Below are 13,885 nucleotides of genomic sequence, written 5' to 3' on the forward strand. Positions count from 1 at the left end.
CTTGAGAAAAAGCACAAGAACCTTCCTAGGGAGATACAAAATACAAAAATACCCTTGCCAGAACTTGTAAGACATTTTTCTTGCTGCTTACTGAATTTGCTGTTAATGCTGCATAGTTAAGGCGCCGAGAAGACAAGTCGCCAATCATATTGGAAGATGGGTATATGTTCTCTAACGGGAAAGCACCACTTGCTGTTAATAGCACTGCTATCTACCTGTGGGTTATCCGCAGAGCCCCTGAATGTCTAAAGGATTAGTATTTTTGGTAAACTGAGCATAGGTTATGACTACCCCACTTCTCTGTTTCATTTGAAAAATACCTAGTCCTGTCAATAACCTGAAGTTTTTGTGGATGACAGAAGGTAAGTTTGCGTTCTGCTTTGCCATATGTCATAGCAAAATTGCCAGCCAGCACCCCGCGTCTTCAACTCTTTATTGTTAGTAATGAGGTACTAAAGGGAAAGAACAGGGCTCAATTTTTTGGATTCTAAATTGAGCCTTCAGAGCTCAGGGTTGGGGAAAAAAAACTGGAACAGATGTAGCACAAGAGGCAAGATGTCCTTTGTTAAGGAGAAATTTTTCTTGCAATCACTTGAAGCTCTAAGAAAGCGCAGGTATTAGCTGCGTTCCCCGAGGTCCACTACATGTTGATTATCTCCAAAACCTCAGTGACATGCAGAGAAAAACAGTGTATTCTGGTGAGTGTGCCCTTATTTGGAAAATAAAATTCCCTAGGGACTTTAAATCAATAATTTTAAGTCACTACATAATAAAAGGAAGTCCCCTCCTACGGAGGAAAGCGGTATCTTAGTTTATGGGGTTGCCCCTGAAATTAACCAGAGAAAGGGAATCTGATATACACTGGGTATAATTTCATTATGACCTACACTTCTCTTTTTTTCTTTCTACCATCACTCTTTTTATTGTCAGAGACCAAAAGATCCTTCCCAACTACCTTGTAGCTAGATTTTCAGAGATTAAATAAAAGCAGTTAGACCTGAGCTATCCAATAATCACAGGGAGGTTTTCTCTATTTCTGCAAGAAACATTTAAAAATCATCTTGTTTTATTAACATTAATACATTTATTGGGCATCTATGTGTGCCAGGCCCCATGCTGGGTCCGTGGATAAGAGAGAAGAGTAAGAGAAGAGTCTTTGCCATTTAGAAACTTTCTATTGAGAAAGGGGAAAGCACTGAGAATCCCCCAGATAAAGAATTTGAACTTATAGTAACAAAGCAAGAGGAAACAAGTAATTTGAAAGAAAAATAAATCTTCAGCCTTGAGGAAGTTATTTGAGAAACAGTCACTCAAGATAGTTGACGGAGATACTGTAGCTTGGCTGTATAGCATATCATAAATGTCCAGGATAGAGATGGAAGGAAGCTATATTGTGGAAGGTGTAGTTGTGTGGACTTAAAAAATACACAGGATTAGGAATTTTTCTGCTCTAAAGTACGAAACAAAATGTTAGAGGGGACACTGAGTGCAAGAAAATCTGTAGTCTTTAAAATGCAACATTGACAGCAAGCGCATTCATTTGTTTTAATTAACAAGTAAATATTGGACACATACTGTCTGCCAACCCCCGAGAGAGGCCCTGGGTTCACTAGGTAGACGGGAACAAACCCAACAGTCATGCTCTCCCCTCTCGCCATCCCAGCACAGCCCACAATAAACTGCTTGCTTAGTCACTCTCTGGCCAGAAATGTTCAAATTGGTTTTGGTTTTGGTCGTTTAATTTAGGGAATTTTCCCTCCTGAAAACACATTACTCATTTATAATGTTACATACTATCTTTTCTAGGATGAGGCAGGGATGAATAAATTTAAAAATACAATGAAAATCAATGAGAAATTCTGACTTTCCTTAAGGACAGTAACTTAACATCCACCTTCAAAAGCACATGTTATCCTTACAATAAGGGTTGGGTTATTTTTTAATAGCATATCTTAAGTTTCTTCATTTAATTAAAAATATAATTAAGCAGGGGAAAAATGGCCCATAAGCCTAGTGGCCAGATAATCCCTGATGTAATTGTTCATTTTCTTAAAAGTATTACAGAAAACTAAGTTTTCTGTCACTGTGTAATAAATGACCACAAACTTAGCAGCATTAAACAACACCCATTTATTAGCTCACGGTTCTGTTGGTCAGAAACCCAGCATGATGGGGTTGAGTTCTATGCTCAGTATATCCGAGGCTAATATCAAGGTATTAGCTGGACTGAGTCCTTGTCTGGAGGCTCTGAGGAAAAATATGCTTCCAAGCTCATTCTAGTTAGCAGAACTCAGTTCCCTGCAGTTGTAGGACAGAGGTCTCCATTTCCTAGCTGGCTATCAATCAGGGACTGCTCTCAGCTCCTAGAGGCTGCTCACATCCCTTACCATGTAATCCCCTCCATCTTCATGCCAACAATGGACATTTAATCCTTCGTGTTCTTTGAATCTCTGACTTCTTCTTCCTTTTGTTCTTCTTTCAACCCCCTCCCTTCCTCTTCCAGCCAAAGAAAACTCTGTCTTTAAAGGGCTCCTGTGATTAGGTCAGGACTACCTGGATAATCTCTCTTAAAGTAAATTACATCATATAACACGGATAAAATCACAAGAGTAAAATCCATCATATCCACAGATTTGAAGATTATGCAAGGCATGTAATCCAGGGAAGTGGGAAATCTTGGGTCTATCTTAGAGTTTTGCCTACACATAATACAGCATGGTGAGGAAATTTAAATGATGTGAAGAGGTCCATATTCAATGAAAATTGAAGCCAGCCCTTTCCCACTTCTTCCATCATATTCCAGTAGTAACCATGGTCAATGGTTTTCCTACCTATCCTTCTAGGAAAAAAATATAAAAGACATATATACATCTCTATATTTTCTCTGTATATTTAAGTATCCAGGATCTTCTTGCACCTAGCTGTTCTCGTGTACTCTCTCAAGGTACTCCTTCCTTAGTGGCAACTGTGGGTCTACATTATTCTTTTTCACAGCTACATAGGAGGAGATTTTTATTTCTTTAATAATTACATAAGAATAAGCAAAGGGATCAGCAATGAATCATCCCTAAGATGAAGACAGATTATTTATGATTCCAAGGATTTTTAAACTGTGGAGATAGTTTGCAGAAGACCCATTGTTCTTTCTTAGAGCAGATGGATTCTCCTGGAGTCCCTATTTTGGAAGAGAATCAACTAATTTCTCTCCAAAGTAAATTTAAATAATCACTTCTGGAGGAAGTGATCTATAAGGATTTTAACAGAATTTCCTCACATGTAAAGGAAAGGTCCATAAAAAGCAGAAAGATGAGGAGGAAAAGGAAGGGGACGGGAAGAAGGGAAGAAGGGAAGGGGGAGAGGAGGAGGAGAAAGAGGAAGAGAAGGAAGAAAATAGAAAAGTAGAATAAACCAGTTGAAATTAAACTGAAGTCAGGAATTCATCTATGCTTCAGGACAGGAATAAGTTCGACCCTCTGACCATTACCTCATCTTTTCTCCATAGCAACACCAAAGAAATAAAATGTATTTTATTTCTTTTTTTCCACAAAAGATGCATTTCTTTCTAATTATTGTCATTCTAAAGTTCTTAAACTACAATGTTTGATCTATGGCTTTAGAATACCAATTTTTCATATCTGTTTCTTCTAAGTACAAAAAGACAAAGAGACTTCCACTACATTTCATTGTTCTTTGAATGGGACTAGACATTAAAAAAAATAGATTTACATTACTAGTCATAACTTTCAACTCTTAAAGCTCCCACAAAACTCATATATTCAATTTTTTCTACAGAAGTGACAAGTTGCTTTGCTTTCATCAATTTAAATGAAAACACAGTAAACAATAATAATGGTCCCAATTTCCATGAGCATTTTCTCTGCGTGAGGAGTCCATGAGCTGAAAGTTTCTCTGCAGAACTTGGTCCACCGCTCTGAAGTGGAGATGGACTATAAACATCATGTGAACACTCATGAATTTGTGTTAATACCTGAAGAACGTGTGATTTATTCTTCAAATCAGAATTCCTCATCTCCACTCTAGAGAGATGTCCTAAAAGCACATCCCAAAGGTTGCCTACCGGGACATAGAGGAGGGCACCTTCATAGTAACTTATCAGCGATTTAAGAACAAGCCCCAAGATCATATAAGGCAATTGCTAGTTAGACAAATTACAACAGAGAAGCTATGAAAAAATCCCATACTGCACTTAGACCCAGGCAAGCAGGGACCCTGTCCTGTGCCTGCTCCTCAGGGAGCCCCATCCATTAAAGTACCTTCTAAGAAATTAAGTTCCCCGCTGGTGCCTGGGACCAGCCAGGGCTGGTGTCATCAGACAGGATGACTCAGATCAGATCAAGACCCTGTGTGGGTCCCAGTCTCCATTTCCCCTTTTCAGAGTATCAAACCTCTATCCCCTACAAGCAGTAGACCAGATGCCCCAAAAAACCTTCAGGAGGGAAATCCTGCCAGTCAGCAGAGTATTTCTTTTATGAAGGTGTGAGAGTCTGGATGAGATCAGGCACTCTGAAATAGTACTGACACACTAATTTGAGGAAATTCACATCTCTGAGGGACACAGGACAAGTTTAGGGCTCTGGGATACTGATGGTACCACCAATCCCTGGGCTTGAGATACACATGTGAGCTGGTACAAGAGTTCTTCAAACAGAGATGCCACCTCCAGTCTATAGCACCAAGAAAGCAAGATGGCAGCAGGTGTCCTTACCCAGGGCTGTCATTCCACTTCCTCAGAATCCATACCACGAGTCAGGCTGTTTTCCCACAGTTGCCTCTGTAATCTCTTCCAAGAGCTTTGGAGAACTTTGTTCCCCTATGTCCAGTGATTCTTCTGATCCATGTCCTCTTTTTCCTTACATCATGTGTTGATGTTTGTTCCCTGCCAGGCTAGTCTTAAGCCATGCTAAATGAAGGATGGACATTTCTTGTTCAAATGGGACCACTCTTCCTGTCCCCATGAGTCTTACTTATCTTCTCCATGAGTTGTAAGTGATAGAAGGCAGGGACACAACCAACATTGAAAGAGATCATACTGTAGGAAAGCTGTGGGCACCTCCTAAAGAGTTGAAGAGAAGACATAATTGGAAGATGTATCATTCTATATTTATGCTATAAAATTTTGAACACTAAATTTGGCATAACCAGAAAACAAATTATCATTCACATTCTCCTGCATATACCATATAAGACTTGCATTTGTGGTTATCATCAACAAAGCATAGTAACAACCTTTGAGACAGTTGGGAAATCAGTGTTCATACCATGATGGATGATATGGAATCATGAGTAATGATATAACCAGCATTAAATAAATGGTCTTAGGAACTACAAAGGCAAGAAGATCTATATTGTTTCAATTCAGACAAGATCTGAAGAGTCATGGCTTTGTGAATAACAGCACTGCTACCTTTTTCTCAAATGATGGGAGATATGAAATTAGCCAGGAACCATTCATTTGACAATAAAAAACAAGAAGATAATAGCACATAGCTACTAGCTAATATAAAAAATATTTACATGCAATGATCAGACAGTAAGCAAATGTATAAATAGCTCTACTTTATCCATTAATCTGAAGATTTATTGAAAATTACCGTAACTTACATAGGCCTATGAATTTTATAACACTTTTTTAAATCAAGTTTTTATATAGACAGAGACCCTATAGAAAAGATTTCCCTGGGACACTTTATATCCTAGGGATGGCCTTGAGGAGAATTCCTGAGAAAAGGTAGGAGGTAATTTACCAACATACAATTTCGTCTTTTCTCAATATGGATACAGATTTCACATTACATGGTTTCGGAATCTGCATGTCTTAATTTAGCAAATATTTTATATACACAATGAGATAACTACCATTATGCATTGCAAAGACTTGGGGACTTTTGCAATGTTTTTTTGTGGGGTATTTTTTTATTTTTTTTTGGTGGCTGTATGCTTTTGTATTTTCCCTGCTTGAAGATAATTCTCAATTACTCAGTTTTGACTTATTCCTTTAGTAAATTAAGTGCATAAAATAAATGCTTTATTTCTAGATTGTCTGACCTCCAACTTGAGTATTTTTAGATGGCCTTACTATGTCATTAGTTGGTAGAAACTCAGACAATGTAAATTAATTTTTCTGTTAGCCTTAAACATTTTAACTATGGAAGAAAATTTGCTCTAACAATGAGATAAATGCATGCTAACATATCCGATTATTTCTGAAATATCAATCATTTGGATTATCTTTGCCTTTTATATGAAACATTTATAATTGAGGTTTAACCATTTTAAGGCTTCCATTACATCAGAGGTATGTTTTTTCAAACATCACTCATATTTGTACCTACAAAAAAATTACATATTCACTGGTAATTAACAACTAACCTGGTCAAATAATTATTTGGCCAAACTATTAAAGGAGGTTGATAGTGGAAGTTCTAGTTCCAGTTGAAGAAATCATGGTTTATTTCTAAAAATGGGCAAAAAAACAATTAGGAAAAGAAAATCAGAAAAAAAAATTAAATTTTAAATCAATATATTAAGCCAACTCAGACGTGATATAGTCATTCTATAAGCATGTGTCCTTCCTCTTACCCAATAATGTTTTACCCTGCCAGATTCGGACTTAGAAAAATGCTACTAGCAATGCTTGAGCTAATCAAAGTAAATATTTTATTCTCCTGGGCTTTTAAAATGTCAAATTCCATTGAATTTCTTTTCAGTGAATCTTACAAATATGAAAAAGAATAAAATATTCTAAGAACACAGCACATTAAAATGTAAAATCTGAAGTTCATTTTTATATTCCAAATTTTTGTCTAATATGAAACTTAAAGACAAACATTGCATCAGTGCCACCATTCTTGTTTTCAAAACTGTAACAGATTTTTCATTTAGATGAGATGGTTATAAAATGCATGTGGGCCATAGAGAAAATAGTACGGCATAATTCAGATTTTCTGAAGTAATTCTTTTTCTTTTGACTCACCAAGTCTTGCCTCCCTCCTTTGTATCAGACAGGATACGAAGTACCTAATTTTCAAAGATCTATCTAACAATTTTAAGTGGCATGATAATCATATGGTGAGTGAGGAATGGATTTTGAATAAGGACATCAGTAGCTACAATAATTACATCTACTTTCTTAGCAGTTCCAAGCTTTTTTGTTTGGAGTTTCAACAACAAAATGTGTTTATATTTTCTTAAAAAGCACTGGCCTTTTTGGAATGAAATCCCTGGGAAATAGCCCTAAAATGTGAAAGTCTGTGATCTTCACAAATAAACCATAAGTCGTACCATATTAAAAACAATCACCTGAAGAGTACCTGAGCGGCTCAGCAGGTTAAGCATCTGACTCTTGATCTTGGCTCAGGTCATGATCTCAGGGTCATGAGATTGAGCCCTGCATCAGGGCTCCAGGCTGAGTGTGAAGCCTGCTTAAGATTCTCTCTCTCCCTCTTCCTCTGACCCTTCCCCCCCCCCCCCCCCGCTCCTGCTCTCGCTCTCAGGCACTTGCGCGTTCTCTCTCTCTCTGTCAAAAACCCGAAACAAAATAATACCTGACTTTTCAGGCACACTGACCTTCAAGTGGATGCATCCCAAAGATTAAATGCTAACAACTTTACATCCTCCGAATCTAGCAAAAATCATCTGTGAACATAAAGAAATTGAACCAAAATGATGGCTAAATAGAAAATAGCAGGGGCATCTGGGGGGTTCAGTCGGTTAAGTGACCAACTCTTGGTTTCAGCTCAGGTCATGATCTCAGGGTCCTGGGATTGAGCCCCAAGTGGGGCTCCCATTCAGTGGGGAGTTGGCTTCAAGATTCTCTCTCCCTCTGCTGCTCCCCCTGCTCTCTCTCTCAATAAATAGATAAATCTTAAAAAAAAAAAAAAAAAGAAAATAGCAAGCACCTGCTTGCTTTAAAAGAAGGTTTTAGATTAATTAGAAGATATTGATTATAAATAAGCAATAACATGGTAGAAATAAAGATCTAATTTCTTTAGACCAAAATATTGTATTGAGAATCAGTAATATTCAGTTTGGTACATCAATCAACATTTTTAGACATTATGTTTGGTTCAAAGCCCAGTTTTGATGTCTGTGAAGGGTTGAAACTTCCACTGTGGAGTCATGTATCTTTGCCCCACCCAACAGAAATAATTCCTTTAAAATATTTCTGTTCCCTGTGTCTTTTTTCATCACCTCTGTGTACGTTCTGTTTTTCTAAGCGGCAGGGTCAACTTGACATTTCCTGGAGGACTGAGCCTGTCAGCTAGAATCACTGTTCTTCCAGTTGCTGAATCAGCCCACCCTCCTACCACTAGCTGGTAGCAATTACAAGGAGACTTTCAAATTTTGCAAATTTTTTGTCTGGATAAGAATGGGTTCTACGCCAATTTCTTTAAAACTAGTACAGATTTTCAGACATTTATACAATCACCTTTCTAATGACAGAGGACCCTGAAAATACCTATCATTTCAGACATGGATGGACTACCTGATTCCAAGTGAAAATCTTTTCTCGTGTCACCCAGATGACCACCACATACTAAGGCCATAATGGCTATTCCTATTGTGGCAGGACACAGTTCTAACTTGAAAAGCAAAGCTTTTAGAAGGAGAGCTATAAATAGAGTTAATATTAGACAAACCTACCAAAATGGAAAGAAGGGAGTAGGAATCAGTCGTTGAGTTCAAATTTCCAACCTTTGTGGCTTTGATACTCTGCCAACCATGCTTCTTTCGTGTAAGCTAATGGATAAAGGTTGCACAGAGAACAATGCCGAACTGAAGAAATTTTTCTTCTGTTGCTGCAAAGGTTTATTAAGGATCAATAGAACAGACTTCAACAATTCGGAGACGGTCGTTTGTTTTCAGAGGAATTCTGGTTAATAATAGCAGTGTATTGGTTAATTCATCACAACAAAGTAAGTTAAAATATATGGGCAAACTGACTGTTGTAGGTCTGGACACCCTAAAATCAAAGACAAAGATAGCAGTTCCAGTGCATGTTTATTAAAAGGGCGCTCTTCGGGGAAAGCTCTTCAGGGGAGGGTATGACAAGCAGAGGAGGCAGAAGAGAGGGCTGAGCAAGGGTGGGGTCCCCTAACCAGGCTAGTCTTGACCTGATCCATGAGATCACACCACAAGATGGATTATGACCCTCTCCTTTGATGCAAGGGGTTCAGCCTTTTGTAGCCCATATCCATCAATCATTGGCTGCTCCTGTTGGAAGATCATAACCTCTTGGGATATGCAGCTGCCAACAGCAATTCTCAGGAGGTGGGGGAGACAGCTATGGATCATTAGCAGCCAAAACTCACACCAGTTGGAGAAGGCTGATTCACTCAGAAATTCAAAAAATACCTAGGACTCTGGCAAATTTTAGTCAGACTGGAAAGGGTCACCTCTGGTATCAACAGGTGAAGTCATTGGGATGGAATGGCTGGCAATCTTACCCAGTTGCCTTTAATTATATTATACCCCATGACTTGTGCTTCCTTTGCTTGTTAACAATCTACAGCCTCTGACATAATGTATCCTTAACCTATTTTGGTGCTCTTAATTCAGAATTATTCCTTCTTCCCGCATGAAAGAAAAGCTGCCAATTTTGAGAATATCCATTAAGTTAAGGGTACAAGGCAGAATGCTAACATTCAACTCAAAGGAAAAGAAGTAAGGCTCTATAAATCACAAAGCACAATTCTTTTTTTAATGAAAGAATGAATTTTTCCACTGAGAGATTTGGGGGGGAATAGAAAGAAGTTTCCTCAGCTCAGGTGTAAGTTCTATTTGCATTCCGTGAGTCCTGTTACATGGACACCCTTCACCCAGTAAGAAATGTGCACTCTGCTGTGGTTTGTGACTGTCGCCATTTTTCAATTATGGGCATTAGAAATTCCAAACATGCTGTGAGTCATTTTTACCTTCTTTCCTCCCAGACCTTGTGCTGGAGATGGAGTGATTCACATTTTCATTGTTGCTCTGTGGTGTACTGAAACAGTCAAAACAAATCTAAGTCTTTATTATCCAACAAGTAGATAGGAAATAAGAATCCAAAGGCTAGATAGTAATAAATTTGGTAGTCTTTACCCAGATGGGCTTTTGAAACCACAAAAAACTCAAACGTATTATTTGGTACCTCCAACTTTTCTCCACTCCATTTTGAGGTGATTAATTTCATCTGGATGTCTAGAGAACAGACAGCTTTATATTTGAATTCATTACAAAAACAGAGAAAGAAAGAAAAGATTTGCCTGTCTCTAAAGGAAAGTCCATCTCTTTCCCTTTTGGCCTAATCAATAAGAGAAGGCATTAAATATAATGGCTTCAAAATCTTAACTAGAAATGCCAGTTTGGCCACAAAAGGCTTTGGTAAAAGGGCATGTGGGAATCCGTGGGGAGGGTCATCATTACAATAATCCAACCAGGATGGTTTGATTTCTGTACCTCTGAGTCCAGATATTTGTCCTGGATTCTGCAGCCAGCCAAGTCAGTGGGATATTTTTTTCTGAAGCAAACAAATCTCCCTGTTTCATACTGATCCAACCTAATTCTAGCCACCCAGCCTACACATTATATATTTCCTATTTTGAGAAAAACATTCCTGGAACAAGGAGTGGGCAGTGGACTCAATTCTATTTTCCACTAAATTAAGACACCTTACAGATAAGGAAAGTCACATTTTCTGTGACAGGAAAGAGGCAGAATACTTGCTGTGGTGAAAAAAAAAAAATCACAAACCGAGAACCAGAGGATAAGAGGAAAATGGCAGATTGACTTCCGGTTAAAGGACAGCTGTAAGCTATTACAAGGCTCCCTCTGGTATGCTCCCTCATTCCTTGGCTCCATCAAAATCCATAAAGAAATAATTTCCCAAAAGCAGAGCAAAATTCCAGCTTTACAAGGGCTTCTAACCCTGGCCTCATACAATCAAGGCAAGACCTTCAAATTATAATTAGCTTTCATTGACCCTTCTCCAAAACATCTTTTAGTCTGGGAGCGACAAAAGCTGTCAGTCAGCATGACCAAATTACTGCTATTTTTATCAGGGCTCAGTGGCCATTCTTGTGGCCACAATTGTGTTCTGACCTTCTCTAGAGGGGGAGTACTGAGGATCAGTATAGTTTTGTTCACACTCAAATCAAGTTGATACGTCATGTCTGGGGATTAGAATCCTGACTTAAAGAGTAGATGGTAGCTTTTGGTTTTATTATTGGAGCAGGACAGTAAGACTTCATTTTTAATATTTCTTATTTAGTCGGGGGGGGATCAGTGACTACATTTATGAAATGTATTCGTAAAGTAAGTAAGAAGGAGAGGAAGAAGAAGAAGAAGAAGAAGAAGAAGAAGAAGAAAAGGGGTAGAAACTTCTTATCAAAATTTTGCAAAGTTTACAAGGAGGCTAAGATTAGACCAGTTTTCTGAATTAGGACTAACACGAATTTACCTCTTTAATGAGCCAGAACTCAGCCTCACGACAGAGAATTTTACCTCTTCCGAAATTCAACTGAGGAAAATGCAACTTAGGTGGACAGAAGTGCTAAAGCCAGAGGAACAGCCTCTTTGCTAATAGAATTAACTGACATTTGTTTCATGTTTAAAGGTTTCAGGCACTATTACGAGTTCAGTGCTAGTATGAAGTGTTATCACTTCCAGAACACAAGCTAGTCAATGGGATTAAAGCCCAGCTGGAACATTACTAGCTGTGTACCCCCAGAAAATGTATTTCTGGGTTTTTCTCCATGTTTTTTTTTTTTTCATTTGTAAAATGAGTGTTGGAAATAATCCCTATCTCACAGGTTGTCATAAGGTTAAAGGAGTTAGTTCATGTGAACCATTCAACATAGAATCTGACACATGGAAACAGTTTAAATAAGTGTTGGCTATTACCATGATCTCTCTTACTGAAGATGAAAAAGTGGAAGTCTAAAGGTTAAGTAGCTTTCTCAAGGTCACATAGTGAATAATGAGCAAAACTCGGATTTGAATTCAGGTGATCTATCTCCAAAGTTCGAGTGCTTACAGAGTAGACCTTAACACCTCCCTGACAAGCATGTTCCCCAGGACCCAGCATGATTTGAATTCAGCCCTTTCTGACAAGGCAGGAGCAACAAGATGGCGATGGGTTCTTTTGGCCAAAAGCTTGTGGCAGATCATGAGTCTAAGTATAGAACGATTAGCCACTACAAAGGTTGACTAACAGCACAAATTTGAAGGCAGTGTTAATTCCTCAATGGAGGGAGGGGTTAATGCAGGAAAAGTTGTTGGCTGAAATTAGATTTCTCTCCTGAAATTCAAGCATTATCATGAAATTAAAAAATAACTCACGAATTAATAGCTTCAGTGAGGGCATAATATTTCACCTAAAGCAAACAGAAATTATCTTTTGTGGTAGAAAGGTACACAAGTTCCAAACTAATAAATGCATTTTATATTCACACAGTGCTAGATACTTTGTCATATGGTATCTCACTCAATCTCTGCCATCACTTGATGAATTAGAAATTATTAGCTTTGTTTTATGGATGAAAAAACAGAGAGGTTAAATGATAAGGCCACAAAATAGCAGAGCTGAATTTGAAACCATGTCTCCAAAGCCTTGTGTTTTAACCATGAAACAGATATTGCCTTATTGCTTGAGCAGAGATGCTCTGTTTATGTATAAAAATTGCAAGGGTTGGGGCTCCTGGATGGCTCAGTCGGTTGAGTGTCTGACTCTTGGTTTCCACTGGGATCGTGATCTCAGATCCTGGGATCACCGCACATTGGGCTCCCCACTCAGCGGGGAGTCTGCTTCCCTTCTCTCTCCCTCTGCTCTTCTCCATACTCATACATGTGCACTCTCTCTCTCTCTAAAATGAATAAATAAGTCATTAAAAAAAATTGCAAGGGTCTCTCCTTATACAATAGTATTACCTTAGCATGGCTTGTCACGCAGCTAAAAGGCTTAGTAAATGTTATTTTTCCTTCTGACAATGCACTTAAAAAGCACTTTGGAATTTTAAAAGACTTGTACTTCTCTTATGTTAAATAGAGCTAAGGAAGGCATTACTACACCCACTTTACTGATAGAAATATTGAGACTTGTAAAGAGTAACTCTCTCTAATCAGAAAGTTTTTAAGTGATGCCATGGGCCTCACCCTCTGGGCTTTTCATTGTACCTCATTCCCTACTTTTGGCAACACTATCCCAAATAGGCTATTAGAGGATCTAAAAATACAATCGTTTCTCCAAATATAAATGATTTTTTATCAAAAGGCAAATATTTCAGATGTCTATAGAGCCATACCAAAAACATTTCCACAGAGACAGAGTTTTGAACATGTGAGTCTCCTAAGATTGATAGATCTTTGGGATCTAACTAAAGCTATTGACTGATATCTTTGGGCTCTGGTTCTCCTAAAACAGCCACAAATATCATGTGGTTTACAGGCTCAAGGCAGCTTAATGACCAAAAGTGCCTACAAGCTGTTGGTGGGAGGCCATGAGGCATAAAAGAATGGCAGTGCTTGTAGGAGATGCGGTAATTGAGACTATGCCAATTTTTTTCTTGTTTGCTTCCTGACTATGAAAAAATTAAAGCAAAAGAAAAAAAAGAAAGGAAAAGAAAAATCAAACAACCAATGTCTGCCACACAGCATCCAATAGCAATCACCTTAGCACGGCTAGTTATACTTACATCAGCCTTAGCTTCATATTGAACATTCAAGATTCAAAAAAACAGCATGCCTGATTTTGCCCTTCCTTCCCTCTACAGGATCACGAGAGGGGAAAGATATGCTTGCAGAAACAAGGAAAGGAAGGAAGGAAGGAAGGAAGGAAAAAGAAGAAAGAAAGAAAGAAAGAAAGAAAGAAAGAAAGAAAGAAAGAAAG

Source organism: Phoca vitulina, unplaced genomic scaffold (genome assembly GCF_004348235.1).
Source record: "Phoca vitulina isolate PV1807 unplaced genomic scaffold, GSC_HSeal_1.0 scaffold1, whole genome shotgun sequence".
In the NCBI taxonomy this organism is placed as follows: Eukaryota; Metazoa; Chordata; class Mammalia; order Carnivora; family Phocidae; genus Phoca; species Phoca vitulina.